This window comes from Homalodisca vitripennis, chromosome 3, assembly GCF_021130785.1.
Source record: "Homalodisca vitripennis isolate AUS2020 chromosome 3, UT_GWSS_2.1, whole genome shotgun sequence".
Classification (NCBI taxonomy): Eukaryota; Metazoa; Arthropoda; class Insecta; order Hemiptera; family Cicadellidae; genus Homalodisca; species Homalodisca vitripennis.
In genome coordinates, this window is record NC_060209.1 from 95,389,850 (window position 1) to 95,407,631 (window position 17,782).

The window sequence follows — 17,782 nt, forward strand, 5'->3', positions numbered from 1 at the left end:
TCTGAGGCCTTTGTGTGTGGCCTTCTATCATCCAGTGTGGATTATGGTCGGCCCAGTAACGGCAATTATGCCTATTAACTTGTCCATCTAACAAAGAATGTAGCTTCATCTGAAAACAATATCGAACTTAAAAAAATTTGAATTTCGTTTACACTTTCTCATCATTATTTCGCAAAATTCAGTCCTTCGATCAAAATCATCCTCTGCAAGTTCTTTGGTTAGGGTTACTTTAAAAGGGTGATACTTGTTTTTGTGTAAAACATTCAACACTGAGGTATGGCTCATATCAAGATCTTCTGCAGCCACTCTGGCCGAGGTGCTGGGATTTTCAACAAATGTTTGGAGTACATCCAAAGATTTTTGTTCATTTGTTGCCGATATAGGCCTGCCACTTCTTTCGCGATTTTTGACTGTTCTAGTTTCTTCAAATCTTTTTACTGTCTTAAACACTGTTGACTTACTAATTGGGAGTCTATCAAGAAAAGTGTCATTAAACAAATGCGCTGTTTCTTCATAGGGACGAAAACTAGATATCCATACCCACGCATCATAAGCAGCGTGATTCTCTCAAACTCACTAAGTGACATTGCTTTTAAAACTAGTAGGAATAAAATGTAAACACTTAAGTAAAAAAATTTATAACTATCGCAGTACCTTCTAGTGAAGTCTTTCAACTTTATCTTACGTGGACGAAATTATAACGTAGACTAAAAAACCAAGCTGATATTAAAAATACAAAACTGTGGAGTTTTGCTGTGACAGTACTGTTTGTATTGCCTAAACCAGTTTATGTTTGCCTGAGATAAAAGGGCTGGAGGGACTGGACCTTGACCTCATGTTGATAAGGAGTTACGGTGGTATTATTGAATACTCTCAGTTTTCAAGACAAGACAGGAAAACCCCTATTTACTGTTATCCAACAAATTTAGAGGTAAAAAAAAAAATAATTTTTTGTAAAATAACCGACATAAAATATACTACTGAATTTCAATTAGTTACTTCACAAGACAAAATTACAAAATTTCTTTGTCATGAAATTCATACGGCCCGTACTCTGGATAGGGTCAACCTTTTTAAGTGCGGTTTGCGGTAATGAGTTTTCTCTTTACTAGACCTTTAATTTGATACCAAACTTGGCCTATGCTTACATTTAAGATTTTCGTCCAACTCCTCACGGGCCGTCCCCCCTGAAAAGATAAAATGTGTGGCCCCACTGGTCTCAAAAACTAGGTTCTTAATACAAGTGGTGATGTACAAAATTTAATTTGTATAAGTGAAGCCATACAAAATTAGTGAAAGCGTTTCCATACTTTTTTTTCCACCCTGTATATATAGTTACGGGCCCTTTCTCTCCACCCGCATGAATAAATATTATTAGTCTCTCGCCCTTGGAAATCGACTCGTGGAACCTTTTATTTGAGCCATCCGACCAAGTTTGGTTAAATACGCGAGATGATAGTAAGATTCGTCTAATTACTAGAGTAATTAGATTCTAATTACTAGTTTAATTTAGAGTAATTAAAGTCTACTCTAATTGAAACCAGCCAAATATTAATCGCTTTAATATTGTGGAAAGTATGGCTGGCTATATAAGAGCTAGATTAGCACAATAAAATATATAATCTCACAACTAAAGATTATTTTACAAATAAAATTAAGGCCTTACGTTATTACTGTTTCTTGTTCAGTACAACAGTTGGTGATTGTTCATCATAATGATGAAAATTGCAAAAACCATAAGAAAATTATTGTTTAAGAAGCTACTACCAAGCTATTTTTAAAATTGTCCCTCAGAAATATAACTTTTTTTAATTCAGATATTTATTACTGATTTTATACACTTTAGTTAATACGAGTAAAAAGTGAGCTAATTGTTTTTTTAATTTAAGATTTTTTGAAAATTTTTACAAATACAACAGAAAGCATATCAGCATTATTTCGATGGTGCTCCGAGGTAGCTCCATTTGTATGATTATGGTATGATTTGCCTAAATCATATCATATTTAAAAACAAATTTTAATAAATTTAAGACAGCAAAATAAAAAATATCAATTTCTTAAGTAGTATTGTGAACTCATAGGTATAAAATATTGTTTGTCTTCGTGATTCCTCAATGAAGGTTACTGCCTTAAACATTTGATTTGCATGGAGACTGTAACTTGAGGGGAAAGGTGGGTGTTAGGGTTCATGGAAGTTGATTGTCTTACACCTACACATAATGCTTAGGGGTGTTTACGAGTTCTATTTCGAGCTAAGATTAGTTAATGCTGGAAGCCAACTGTACTTAAGACTAGTGATTCAAGGAGGTTATTGGAAGGGGGTAGTATACAAACCTAGCTCCAGTAATTACGGCTTCCTTGTTCTAGTTCAGAGCATTGGTATTAAGCGTTTGAGTGTGTAGATTGCTTCAAGATTAAAACAAGTCTACGCAAGAATTTTTGTAAGTAGGCAAACAGAGTTTTTACGAGAGTTTTCCGTATGATACAAAAATAGAATCCGTAAAAGTAAGTTTTGAATTTCAAGGGATGTATGAGGTAAGTACATAAATTAGCTGCCCAAATTAAGAGAGGAATTTTACTATAACTCGAAAATTCGAGTAATATTAATAATTTATTGTTATAATATTATAGTTTTATTAAATAAATATTATTTATAAATTTTGTTTAATCAGTGTTTATTTTCAAGATCAATTTTAAATTAAAAAAGAAGTGTGTTTTACAATAAAAACTTTAACCAATTCAATACAATTTTAACGCCGTATTTCGAAAAGTTGTTCATTTTTAAGCAAATTTAAAAAGGATAAGAATAATGTATATCATAAGGATTCAACTTGTTTTATGGTACACTTTTATGTATGTCTACCAATTTTCTTCCGAGACCACAGAACCGGGTTTCTTTTACTGAAAGAGGGATGTTTCATAACGGCCCCACTTTAAAACTGTTTTTGGACTGGTAAAGTATCTGAACAGGAAATCACTTTGGACTATTTACATACAAACCCATTTTACCTCAGAGTTGCAGGGAACTTTCTGGTCTACATTACGTTTCCATAAAATACTCTTCTAGGAATTATTTGAAACATGGCGTGGAAAAATGAGATGGAATAAGATACCGAGATGCAATTTTCTTCCAATTAGTGTACCTTTTGTTAGAGGTGGCGTAAAATTCATCCTGAAGCAATAAGACAGGATTGAGTGCTGAGATTGGAATTTTTCAAATTACGATACCTCAGAGTTGCTGTCAAGGTTTCAAATGACGTTCCTCTAGGAATTATTTAAAAAATTACATGAAGAAACTGCGCAATATGATATGTAAAGGAAACAAGATTTGTCCAATCGTTACCATCTTTTAGTAATACAAAACAATCCCTAACACTCTTTTCGAGATCTGCAATCTGATCTATTCCTCAGATTAATAACTAACTTAACACACAACTATTATCTGGGTTAAAATAACAAATCATACCAGAGCGTTGTGTAACGCATAAGGCAAGAAAACAATAACCATGGTGTGTGTCAACTCCATACACACTATCACTAAAACACGTACATAATCAAAACTAAACATCAATTTTATTAAAACTTAACTAAATAATACAGGTCATCAAAGAGATTAGAAATTATTGTAATAATACAACGCAGAATCAAAGTATGTTTGGAGAAATCGTCTAGAATGAACCGATAATAAAAACGGACCTCTCCCATTTCTTTCTTGCCACCATCATGTTTCTGCCGTGATGATCGCCATCTAATATCGGCCTCTGGTCAGTGCTTTGTGGCTGGTCAGTTCAGACTTATTGAGACCTGTATTCTTTAGATCAGTTTTAATGATTAGTGGTTTGTTTTTGTTATTTGTATGTTTTAAATATAGTGTGCATGGAGTTGACACGCTCCATGATTGTTGTATACTTGACCTATACGTGCCATGATGCTCTGGTATGATTTGTTTATTTTAACCTAGATTGTAGTTATGTGTTAGGTTAGTTATTTACCTGAGAAAGAGATCAGATTGCAGATCCCGAAAAGCAGTGTTACGGATTATAACAATATTACAATATAAATAATATTACTGAACGATGACAATAACAGGCAAACTTTGTTTCCTTCACATGCTTCCATTGTCAAAAAACAATCTAAAAACAAAGAAGTTCATGGAATGTTTCCTTGGGTGTTTCAAACAACACGTCTCTAGAACTCCTTTGAAATATGTCATTGGGTAAAGAAACAGAATAATTTTTTGAGATGTATTATTCTTTAATGACCATATGCTAGGGAAATACAACGTTGTTTATATTTCATTGGTGTTTTGTTAATGCTTACGTTTAGACCAAGGAAGGAAATAAATCATCGAAACAGAATGTGGCACATAGATCGCGATTTATAGAATTATTATAACATTGGAAAGTTACTACAATAGGGACAGTGCATTTTCATCATACGGTGAAACACGCTAGAAACCGTGTTTATTGGCTTTACAAACAAAAAGGATTTCACCTCAACAGAACACATTAGAAACATCCGGTCACGGACCAGTCCAATTTGTGTCCAGAGAAATCGAAGCGAGCTGTACCCTTACCCTCTTCAAACGGGATTTGTCGACTGGATCGGTCCTTCGGGAGTCGGTACGTGACCCAGGGGACGGCCGCGGGCGTTGGGGAGGTCTGGGCGCCCTACGGGAGGGAGTCACGCATGCGCCGCGGCGGAGGCATCGCGACGGCGGCAGCAGTCCGTCCTAGACCTCGGGTCCGGTTGTGCCCACCCCGGCCTGACGGTGAGTCGAGTCGCGACGTGTTGTGCTTCTCGCTCGTCATGATCTCAACCGAGGCCTCGACGTCGGAATGGCCGCTCAGATATGGATAACACTTGAAAGGTAGGATACATTTTGTTTTGATGTCAAGAATAATGAGGTTTTTATTGTAAATTAAAATGAATGTTAAAAACTATCGTACAATATACGAAAGTATAAAATATATTTAAAGCGTAAACGGTTTCAAATCAGTTATATCGTGTTTTCTCGTGTCTTCTACTAGCAGATTTTAAATAAACCTGTAGATCAACTAACATACGGTATCGAGACATCAGTGTTTATCAGAGTTCTCAGATCATTTCCTGCAGATGAAGCAGACATTAAGGTCAACGGCTTGAATAGATAAGTCACCAACTATTTTTTTATAATTTTGTTGTGGATTTTGTACTTCATTTGGTTTATAAATGTAATTTTTGTAAATTGCATGGTCGTTAAAAACATTAAAGCAATGGTAAGTGTTAAAATTGGTTCCTATTTTATTATTATAAGCTACACTTGAAGTAAGGACAATATCTCCATTAAAATGGTACTTACATAATCGTTTTTATAGGAGGTAATGCAGCACTTGTTCCCATATGTCTTTCATTGGTCCTTTAAACGTTATAATATACAAATGAAACCACAATTCTACACGAATGTCTGCTCACAACAGTAAACAACTCAAATTGTAAAACCATCGCTGCATCTATTAAAAAATAAAATATTCGTTTAGTGACCAAAGAAACGTTTTTTTATCACAGGTTCACAGGAACAAAGTTTCCCAATGACTTAGTTGAATGTTGTTTATCGAGTAAATAAATAGTGTTCCTTTTACATTTCATTACCATTTTTTGCTTTTAAATATTTATGTTAATAATATGATACGAAGTAGACACTTATAAATTAAAATAAGAAATTCATTGCCGTTGAATTGTAAAATAAAGTACATTTTAGTTCAAGTAAAATATATTTTTGAATTTTTATTGAACAATAGCGCCAATAAAACTTCCATCATCTCAACAACAAGGAAAGATTAATGAATATTTAGATTGCCAGTTTTTAATAAATTATTAATACGGTGTACGGTTGTTAAGTATAATGATGGGATTTATCCAATTGACCATAATGGTCAAGAAGGAGCCTTATAGTTATGTCAAGAATTGCCACATACCCATTTATATTCATAATTGTGCCATTGCCTTATAAAGGGTTAAGTACAATTTTAATTTAAGCACTTAATCATTGACAATCGCTTTCATCAAATTGACAATAAAGAGTTTTGTACATTACCCATTTATTTCCACCCGTCTACATTTCTAATTAATAAGGATCATTACGTTGTACCAGGACTGAGAGGTGATGCAATTTGTAGTTATTGACCACAGAGGGAACCTTGTAACACAGTAATTTCTACCATATTATTACTAACTATTATTAACTATTATAAGGACCATTGTAATGGAATATTCGACACAATCAAATAATTTTCAACGTTATAAATTACTATCTTAGGTTCATTACATTGCGTCGGTAATAAAAATAAGTGTATATTAAATGAATCCATATATATATTACATGGTTTCTTGCACATAAAAAAACAATTTTCAGCAATCTTTATTCGTAATTGGTAATGGTCATTACACTGTATCAGTATTAATTATTTTCAATATATATCATGAATCCATCATATTACATTACTCTTTTTATCTAACTAAAAAATTACCTTTAAGTTTTTTTTTATTAGTATTCATTACTTGTCATTTATCAAATGAACTCCTACATATAGTATGGATCCGTACATATCTCAATAATTTACAACCGTATTGATTTCTAATTGTCAAGGGTAATTCATTACGCTGAATCAATTTAATTTTTTTGTGATTCAACGTAAATCTCTCACATTACACGGTTCATTCTACATACATCAAAACTGACAATCATCTTTATTTTTAATTTTGAAGGTTAGTTACATTCCGGTATTAATAACTTAAAATTTATCACAGGAACTGCTACATATTATATGGTTCCTTGTAAATATCTCAGTAATTTCGTGCCATTTGATTTCTAATAGATAAGGATCATTATACTGTATCAGTATTAATTATTTGCAATTTATCAAATTAACTCCTACATATTATATGGTTCCTTATAGCCTAAATATCTTAACAATATCCTAACATGTGTATTTCCAATTGATAAGAGCCATTACATTGTGTTAGTATTAACTAATTGCAATTTATCAAATAAAATCCTAAATATTATATGGTTCTTTTTACATATCTCAAAAATGTCCAACCACTTTGATTTCTAATTGATAAGAGTCATTGTATCAGTATTAATTATTTTTGCAATTTATCAAATTGAAATATGAAGTCCTACATATTATAAAGTTCATTATACATATCTCAACAATTTCCAACCATATTGATTTGTAATCGTTAACGGTCATTACGCTGAATAATATAATACTGAAGAGGGCCACGGTTCCTTGTAAAAAGATCAAAACTGCCAACCCGTCACAAGTAAGAATAAAGATGCCAACCATCTTTATTCTTACTTGTGAAGGGTCATTACGTACCGGTATTAATTATTTGTGATTTATCCAATTAATCCTAAAATATTAGAAAGATTCATGTAGATAGCCCAATAATCGTCAAACATTTTGATTCCTAATTGTTAAGGATTATTATTACATTGTGTCAGTATTTATTATTTGCTATCCATCCCATGAATTCTTACATATTAAAGGGATTCATTTTCATAGCTCAACAATTACAAACCATCTTCATTCCTAATTTTAAGGGTTATTAAATTTTATCGGTATTAAAATACAGAGTTTTCATTTATCCAAACTAATATTATTATATTAAAGGGAGCCTTTACCATAACACAGCAACTGTTATTTTTATTCTTACTTGATAAGAGTTATTACATTGTAACGGAATAAGTTGAGAATTTTGATTTATAATATTACAAAATATTGACCTACTGGAGCATTGCAATATTGAAAAGAAGCTACCTCTCCATATTTCTATTGTTCAACGCCCACAGTCGAGCTGATAAGTCGTTCCATTAAGTCACAGCGAGACCGTTGTGTTACTGTCAAACTGTGCACGTTTCGATGTGAACGTGTCAAACTATAGTTTGTTACTTTTATAATATTGTCGGTATATTCTTATAATTTTGAATTTCTGTATCACATGTAATGAATGAAAACTGTAACGGATCAGGTGAAATAATCGTTGTTAAGTATGTTCGAGCACTTTAATTATAGGGTGTGTATTAAAAGTGGTAAAGAGAGGAATAGAACATATTTTGGAAAATATTGGAAATATAAAGGTTGCAGAAGAAGTCCACTAGTAGTCAGCCCCGTTCATACCGGTTTTTTCGGATACTTTTACCGGGGCCCGGGCACTATGAGGGATATACTTCTGTTTGGAGGGACCGTCCATTTGTTAGCACGGTGGCGGGACGTTGCGGGGCCCGGCAGAATATTTTTTTCCAGAGCCCGCGAAAGCTGAGTATGGCCCTAGTAATGTAAATACTGTATCCTTGGTATCAAACACCATTTTAAAGAATTCAAAGTTATAAACACTTTTAGTTTGCAGTAAACAACAAGTCAGAATACAAAATGTATTGGGCTATCCTCTTGCTGGGGTGGGAGTCCACAAGGTATAGCTTTGTCAGCAACATTGTTATAAATTTGTGTATTGATTTACTTCAACAAATTGTTTTGTAACCAAAGTGGTTTTGTGGACGGCATCGCAATTATTTATTGAAAACCCCTATTTCTGGATACAAATTAAGGTGTTTACAAGATTTAAAGTTTGTAATTTTTTTTCTTTTTTTTATGGAAATTAATCCAGAAAAAATATTAATAGTAGATAAATAGGGTACATGCATTTTTAGTTCAATTAAATTTTTTCGATACATAAATGAAATATTATGTTTAAATAAATAGCACAGTTGTGATTGCATTAATACTGAAAAAGTAAGTCATTCATTATATATATATATATTTATTTATTATTTTAGATAAGAAGTTTTTCTGGCAGAAATATGCAACATTTATTAGAAACCAATTACATAATAACATAATAAAGCTTTATGTTTTTAATAATATTTACAAGAAAATAAACGAATAGAAAATTTTGTATTTTTTGTTTTGTGTATATTATAGGTTACAGTAAGTTATTCAACGTTGGGAAGGGACATTTTAAAAACCAAAATAGAAAAATTACTAGTCATACAATTACAATGATTACATTAAAATGATTGTATAAAAATAACTTTAAAGAAAGAAAATATAAGAGAAAACTTTGTTGTTTCAGTACTAGACAAGTACCAAGACAATCTTCTTCAGATGCAGTATTACGGAAAATACATAGCTCATGGCACCATAATGTTTATAAAAATATTATTTTTACTCCAAAATATAACAAATCTTTATCTAGGAGATCTTTTGAATTCGTTGAACCAAAATATTTCACTTCACTAAAAGTTTGTTTTTTTAGGAATTATTTTTTTTATATTTATAGTATATTTTTATAATTTTCACTGTTTTTAAATTAAATTAAAGTTTTTGTATCCTTCCGGTTCTTTAGTATAGTTTTTAGTTCTATTATTCTTCTGGGCGTTTAAATTCACATCTACTCTAATGTATTTAGGGAGCCACAGTTGATTATATATGTGTACGAGAGTGTGGGCGTATGTACATCTATGTAACCTATTTCTGTAAAAAAGCGTTGACTTCCGGTTTGATATTTACAGTGCCATAGTAGATTTGCCACATTGCCCTGATAAATAGAATATATGTAAACCCATAGGATTGAGAAGCGTACGTTGGCCAAGAAGCGTCTACTTTAGTCCCTTTTAACTAATTTCCGATCTAATGAATTTACTGACTCAAATTTGATTATGCTTTATTGTGCCGACAAGAATTACATATACATATAGCTCTCAGAAACCTACTTCCATCAAAAAGTGTCTACGTAGGTCTCTTGTAATGTTCTTATAATAGTTTCAGTGCCATACTGAGTTTGACTTGTCAGTATGAAGAAAATATACATATACACACTTAGGACTTAAAGCCCACTACGAAAGAACATCTACTCTCGGTATAAGAGAGGAATCGTACGCAACATTTCCATAATTATTTATGATAGGTTTTGAGTTGCTGATGTTTTCTTTTTCGGACTGTAGTCTGTGAAAGAATGCACGTTGAAACATGTTAGTATAAAATGCCACATAACAATGCCAAGGAAGCCAACTACAGTACTCTTGGATATCTAGACATTCTTGTACATAAAGATTCATAGTTTTCCTCATAAAGGTGGGTATTATAACAATGTTTTAATAATATTTCCAAAAACATTCTTTAAATAAATTATTTCTAATTCATTAGACGTTTTTAATTCGTTACTGTCTCAATCTAGAATAAAAGTGACAGGTTATTTTTGTCTTTTTTATCTGTATTATACTGCTTAGGAAGCACTTATATTATAAAATTAAAATATAAACAAATATTTCAAACCCTTTTAACGTACTTCAGCTGAAAAGACAAAGACAATTTGGTAGTGTCAACAGTTGTTTAGTATCAGTTAAATTTCGCTTATAAAATATAAATAATATCGTAAAAATAGTTGTTAAATTAATTAAACTTGTGGTTTTGCTGTCAAAAACAATGTTGACACAAAACAGTTGATTACATTTAACCGGATTTTCAATTAATAATCCACATCTTTAGAGGTCAAGATGTAATTTTTCGATACTTTAGAAACCAGTATAAGCTGGTACCTGGTATAACCTGAAGGGATTTTCGATAGAAGAATATACCTATATTCATACCAAAAACCCTAAGAATGTCCATGTACAATTTCAGTACAATCAGTTGAATAGTTTATGAGGGAAAGCAAAACAAACAAACAGGTCACATTTGCGTTTAAGAAATTAATACTCTTTACCCGCGGCTTCGCTCGCAATTCCTATGCATTGGATTGCATCTAACATTCCATGTATTTGAATTGAATAGTTTTAATGACTTCAGTAACACTGAAACTATTTTATACCAATGTGAAGAAACCCCAAAGTTCTTAGCTTTCTAAGCGAAAGCATTTATAAGGTTATACGATGGAGTGACAAATAGACGCAATGTCCTTGGACGATTCTATTTTAAAAAAGTTACATTTAGTGTCTGGTGTATTGCTTTGAGATTCCACTTACAGTTACTCATGGAACTGCACATATATTAGCACTTCTGGTTTTCTGACTTGTATTTACAATGTCAATGTTGAGTTTACCTTGTTGCAATCAAGAAAATCTCTCAATACGCCCAGTTACTACCATGGCATTCTTTTGATCAGTGTAATTTACTCCGGTCTTAGTATTTTTTGTTCCATATTTTATTTTGTCTTGTTCCCGATAGATAAAATGTATATACATACAAAGGTCTGAGAAACCTACTTCTATCAAAGGACAATTAAGATGGGTTTTGTAAGTCTATAAATTTGTATTCAAAGTTAGATAGTAGCTTTGTCTATTATGTAATACATAGATTTGCTAGAAATGTACGGTTAAACATAAATTATTATTTCCAAACCTTTAATTTTCTTATCTGGATTTTTTTCTCTGCGCTCAAAAATGGTTGAAGAAAATGTTAAAATAAAGAGTATTGTTGTTATCGACTTTTTTTGTTTTCACACATAAAAATGTAAATAAATTGAATATAGTGGTTAAGTTAATTAAACGAATGGCTATGCTGTCATAAACCAATGTTTGCACTTACAGGCTCTTCCGATTAATATTTCGCAACTTTTGTAATCAAGATGGGATTTGTTGCTCCTTTACTGACCAGTGAGGCGTACTCCAGAGGGATTATCGAAATAAAAATAGGCCTATATTAGTACCAGGGACCGTAAGAATGTCCGTGTAAAGTTTCAATACAAATTCAAAGCAAAACAAACAAACAAAGGCACTTTCAAATTTATAATATTTGTGGGATAAGATGAGGGGACTGGATTCTAATGTTGTTTTTATCGCGCTGTCATGATTTCACTGATTGTATTAGGTGACAACGTAACTTCTGAGTTACTTTTATGTTTTGCACTGAAATTGTGGAATACGTATCATTATTTCATTCGTTGTTAAGCATCATTACATGGTAACACAATTACGTAGAGTGTAATCCAAGCTTTGTGGCCGTATTCTCTGTCCATATGAGCGTACAAAAATGATTGGAAATTGTCCGAAAGTATATTTAATATTCAATAATGTATATATTATTATACAGGGTGATTCATGAAGTTCTCCCCCCACTTCTACAACACATTGTACTAGTAAAAATAATGAAAAAATGCTATATAAACATAGGTCCGAAAACGCTTCGTTAGCGAGTTAAGGCTAGCGAAAGATTTTGCCTGAATTCCTGGGTAAAGAGTAAAATAAAGCCATACTGAACTTTTGGAAAGGTTAATTAAGTAAGAAATATCGTGGATTCTTATGTATTTTAACCTGATAAAGCTAATAAAATGGGTTTCATAACTGTACCTGTAGTAGTTTTTGAGGGATTCAGGTTTAAATGCAAAAAATTGGGGCACGAAACAATGTTTTTTTAAGTTTGATGTACAATAACTTTGTTAAATTGGTAATAAATACATAAAATCAACAGACATTAATTGTAGAGAATTTAATTCTGAGAAAATTGATATAATCAAAGTCTAAAATAAAACAGAAATAAGTACCAAAAAATCGATTTTATTCAGTATAATACATTACTAGTTTTAAGCAAAATTAATCAGGTTGGGCCAACCGTACGCACCTTTTTATAATAGATGTTCGAAAATGAGGTCATCATTATCAATACATTTTGCAGCACTTTTGTGTATTGCTTTTGTTGCGTTTCTTAAGTTTTCAGGACTTCCCTGTATCTGCAAAGCCGAATCCATAATACGGGCAATTAATTCATCACGAGAATTCACTTTTGTCTTGTATACAATGTCTTTCATCCATCCCCAGATGCAATAATCCAATGGAGATAGATCTGGTGATCTTGGTGGCCAAGGGTAAGGCCCTCCACGACCAATCCAGTGTCCAGGAAATTGATGATTTAAGTAAGCAGAAACGGCACGTGAAAAGTGGGGAGGTGCTCCGTCATGCTGGAAGTACAAATTTTGTCTGAGATGTAAAGGAACATTCTCTAACAGCTGCGGCAACTCTTCTTGAAGGAAATGCAAATAGAACTCAGCATTTAGGCGTCCAGGTAATATGAAAGGTCCAATCAGCCGATTGTGCAAAAGGCCACACCAGACATTGACGCTAAATCGGTGTTGAAAGTTCTGTTCCACTACCTCATGTGGATCTTCTTCTGCCCATGAGTGTTCATTGTGCAAGTTATTGACACCATCCCGAGTGAATTGTGCCTCATCCGTAAACAAAATACGCTTGTAGAGTTGATTATTAATATTCAAAAAGTTGCAAAACTCCAAGCGAAGCGGACCATCCCCTAGCTGTAGATGTTGGAACCTTTTGTTTATGAAACGGATAAAATTTGTTTCGATTAAGTGACCTCCACACCGTTGACTGCGAAACTCCTATCCGCCTAGAAATACATCGTGTACTTCCACCTGGACTGCGATGAACAGCATTAATAACAATATCATCATCAAGTTTGACAGCTCTTTCATAATTGGTTCTAGTACTTGGTAGTGATCCTGTTTCCCGAAGAGTACGAAAAGTTCCTGAGATTGTTTTGGTATCTGGAATCCTCCTATTAGGGTAACGTAGTTCATATTCTTCTACAGCAGCTCTAGCATTACCATTACAGTAACCCAAAATAAAAACCATATCAGCGTATTCCTCTGATGTAAATAAGTAAGGCATTTTTTCGCTGAATACACAATCGAATTATAACTCACAGAAAAATTGCATTTAATAACACGATTCACAGAACCCGATCTCCTGCTGTAGCTTGCAAAACACCACTAATACACAGTTCTAACGTAACAGTAGAGAATACCATTGTTGATCAGCTGTTATTCGTGCGTTACCAACTTAGAAATTAATAAAACAAAAAAATGCATTTCGATGATTAGTAAACAATAATGGGAAAATGTTTGCTTCATTTATTTTCGAACATTTGATGTAAATTTTTATTAAAAAAAAAAATACAACGTAATAAAACATGATATTTTTATTTGCAATCAAATTTATTTAACAGTTAATCTTTTTTTCTCAATTTATCTCATCATTAGGGAACAAACATTTTGTTTTTGTTTTATTTTAACTAAATACCGTACGGTATTTCTTTACAGCTAGTAATGTATTATACTGAATAAAATCGATTTTTTGGTACTTATTTCTGTTTTATTTAGACTTTGATTATATCAATTTTCTCAGAATTAAATTCTCTACAATTAATGTTTGTTGATTTTATGTATTTATTACCAATTTAACAAAGTTATTGTACATCAAACTTAAAAAAACATTGTTTCGTGCCCCAATTTTTTGCATTTAACCCTGAATCCCTCAAAAATTACTACAGGTACATTTCTGAAACCCATTTTATTAGCTTTATCAGGTAAAAATACATAAGAATCCACGATATTTCTTACTTAATTAACCTTTCCAAAAGTTCAGTATGGCTTTATTTTACTCTTTACCCAGGAATTCAGGCGAAATCTTTCGCTAGCTGTAACTCGCTAACGAAGCGTTTTCGGACCTATGTTTATATAACATTTTTTCATTATTTTTACTAGTACAATGTGCTGTAGAAGTGGGGGGAGAACTTCATGAATCACCCTGTATATATTATGTTATTAACTTCACACTACAGTGTTATCTTTATATTAGAATAATGTATGCTAAGACATTACTCTAACTAAGACACTTTTTTTAATTATTTAATTTCCAGACACAAACCATTTAATTTTCGGTACTAAACCATCACTGGTGTGAACATTAACCTCTAAATAAATGATAAACAACTAATTAAACACATGCGGACCATTTAAACAGATATTAAATTTATATGACACAATTGTCAATTTTGGTTAGTATTTAACATTTGTTTTATTTTATCTGTATTTAATATTTTAATTTTTTTAAAGATTGGGTTTGTCTTATTTTTTTAGATTGCTATTTAAAATGTTATGAGAATCTTTGTTATAATTTAGATAGATATGTTATTCTTCTCTTGTGTTTAATTTTTCTCCTTTCTTTTCGATATCCAAAATTTATATATTGAAATAACTAGCAATAAATCCAAAATAACTACACAAATATTGAAAAGAACATGTGAAATATGAATTGCTAATACTATGTAAACTATAAATGCAAACAAATTGAAAATAGTTGTCAATTAATGAAACATATTGTTATGCTGTAAATAAAACCATATTTAGACAGAACCGTTGATTATATTTAACAGGCCCTTTCAGTGAATAATGTTTTTTGCTGTAACGCAGCTTTAAAGACCAAGATGAAATTTTTCGCAGCTTTAGAGACTATTGTGGCGTAACTTCGAACACTTTTTATTACATATAAACCTAAAGATAACGCGATATATTTAAGTTACGCTAAGCTCACGTATATCCTAGACGGCATATCTTGTTTTTCACAGTTGACTTTGAATGGAACTGCCGCCAACACATAACATTATAGTTATTATAAAGCAGAGTATAATTTTAAGGGTAATATAATAATGTTTCTAAATCACACATAGAAGTCCAGCAGCCACATACATATAGTGTCCAATATCTTACTCCTGTCATCAGTACTGGTACTGGTCCTGGTACATGACTGGTTTCTGTAATAAGTATAATGATAAAGAAACATTTGCCCCGCAATCTTTAAAGAGAAAGTTTTATGAAATCAACCTCCGCCTTTCAAACTCATAATTAGAGTGTCATCTACTGAACTGATGGCTTCTTGTTCTCTCGAGATGATGTGTTGACGTTGAGTGACATGTCTCTGGGCTACGAGTTTTACTGTAACAGTTTTTCCCTCTGCATATATCCAAGTATGCGAAGTTATTTCATTATTTTTCACTATACGTGAATGTCCAAATCCAATTTGAAGTATCTCCTATAATATATATTTGGAGTAAGTTCAGCATCGTACAACAGTTTCGTTCTTTACCAGTGCATAACATATATTTTATATACACTAGATAATAATATTAGGATAGAATCACATTAAAATTTTCTAACATATTCTTAAGATCTAACAGAATATGCAAACTGGAAGGTGTTTATTCAAATAGAAGAAGTGCATTTATTACGTATTTACTAATATTTTGTGTAATAACATCGTTTTTATAAATCCTTCTGGTAAAAAATTAACTCTTATGTCATAGCCCTGATTTTAACTAACTTTCTGCACTATTTAATTTTAAATCTGTAGCATCCATTTTGAGGTAATGGTGCAAGATAATTAAGAAAACGTTTATTTTTAATCAACTGTCATAGGAGAATGTTAAATTTTAATATTTTTATCAGATATCTAAGGCATAATTTATTCTCATTCTTTATAGAAATCTGTATCGACAGTATATGGTAATGTATTCTCATATCATATTGTGAACCAACGAGATGCTATTCACATTGTCTTTAAAGAAGCTCTGTGTCTTTAATTCAGTTTTTAATTTAATTTTATTTATGACTTTATTACAGTGACATATTGTTAAGAAATGTTGTGTTATGGCAGCTTATTATTTGAAAATAAATTACCAAATACATTTTCTTCCACTAGATTAAACATTTAATCTTCAGTTAGTTATTACCTTAGGGTCAGTAAGGAACGTATTCCTCTTCCTCAGGGATGCTAATGTAATTTCACATTCATGATGCTGTGTGACTTCCTTGATGGAGGCCTCATAGCATCAGTCTTGGAGAAATTAATAGGGAAATAGGACTGAAAAGGAGTTTCCTCCCAATATCCAAAAATTTTCTTTCAGGAAAATATATTCTTAGTTCAATATTTGCAATTATTAGGACTTGTTACAGTAATATTCAATAGGAATGTTACAGTAATATTCAAATATGGCTGTACTGAATAGATCGGTGACAACATTTTACCGTATCGTTTATTCAGTTTAGATACATAGAGTTCATAAAAAAATGTGAAAGTACTAGGTAGGTTTTATAATGGTTGGCTTTACTCTCCTTACATTTTCAATAACTGTTCTAGCTCATCAATAAAATGTGGCTGAGTGATGTAAAGTAAACCATAAAATAGAACACGACAGAAACTAGGTTTACAATAAAACGCTTAGTAAATTGGAGAGGAGGGAATGGAGTGGGCGCCAGACACCCTAGCTACACCACTGTCGGGAACCCTCGATCAATTCATTAGGCTATATGAGAATCTTTTGATTTACTTCAGAGACTTATAAATGTTTTCGTATATAAAACATACTTTAAGACAGTTTTACATAACCAGATTTCATATTTTTGTAAGATCAGAATTATGTAACTCAGTTATTATGTTATTCATCAGTATATTTAAAAATGTTTAAACTTTCTGGCCAATTTTTGTTTCATTTTTTAAAGTTTATTGTATGAATAATATCTTATTTCCACACCGTGTTTTTTATAAATGTAGGATATGATAACGATTTGTGAACTTAATTTTTCTGCTACTCGCAAGACGACGCATAGTTGATTCTGTCTTAATTTGACGCTTATTCATACATGTTATATTCTCCCAGTCAGTTACATTAAGGCATATTTTGGAGTGGAAACTACTTAACACAATAAATTCATAACCTTTAAATATTGTGTATTTTTAAAGGTGTAAAAATAGTGTAACATTAAATAAATAGAATATTGAAACTTTTTAACAGTTCTAACTCTGGCATTTACATCATAATTGTTAATTTTGCTGGTAATTGTCATTGAAAATTTCCTACTTAATATTAACAGTTCAAGCATTATAGTGCAATGCAAGCCTGAGATGTGGTGCTGTGTTGTCTGCTGTAAAGTCAGAATAACTAACTAGTGA

The 17,782-nt window shown here is 31.9% G+C and overlaps 1 protein-coding gene across 1 annotated transcript in view; it reads left to right on the forward strand.

Annotated features, from left to right (window-relative positions):
- Nucleotides 1-4,731: 4,731 nt before the first annotated feature.
- Nucleotides 4,732-17,782, forward strand: part of LOC124358685 (neuropeptide SIFamide receptor-like) — a 41,590-nt gene continuing 28,539 nt past the window's right edge. The window contains exon 1 of the mRNA XM_046810987.1: nucleotides 4,732-4,870. The gene's annotated coding sequence lies outside the window, so the exon portion shown is untranslated. The remainder of the gene's footprint in view (nucleotides 4,871-17,782) is intronic.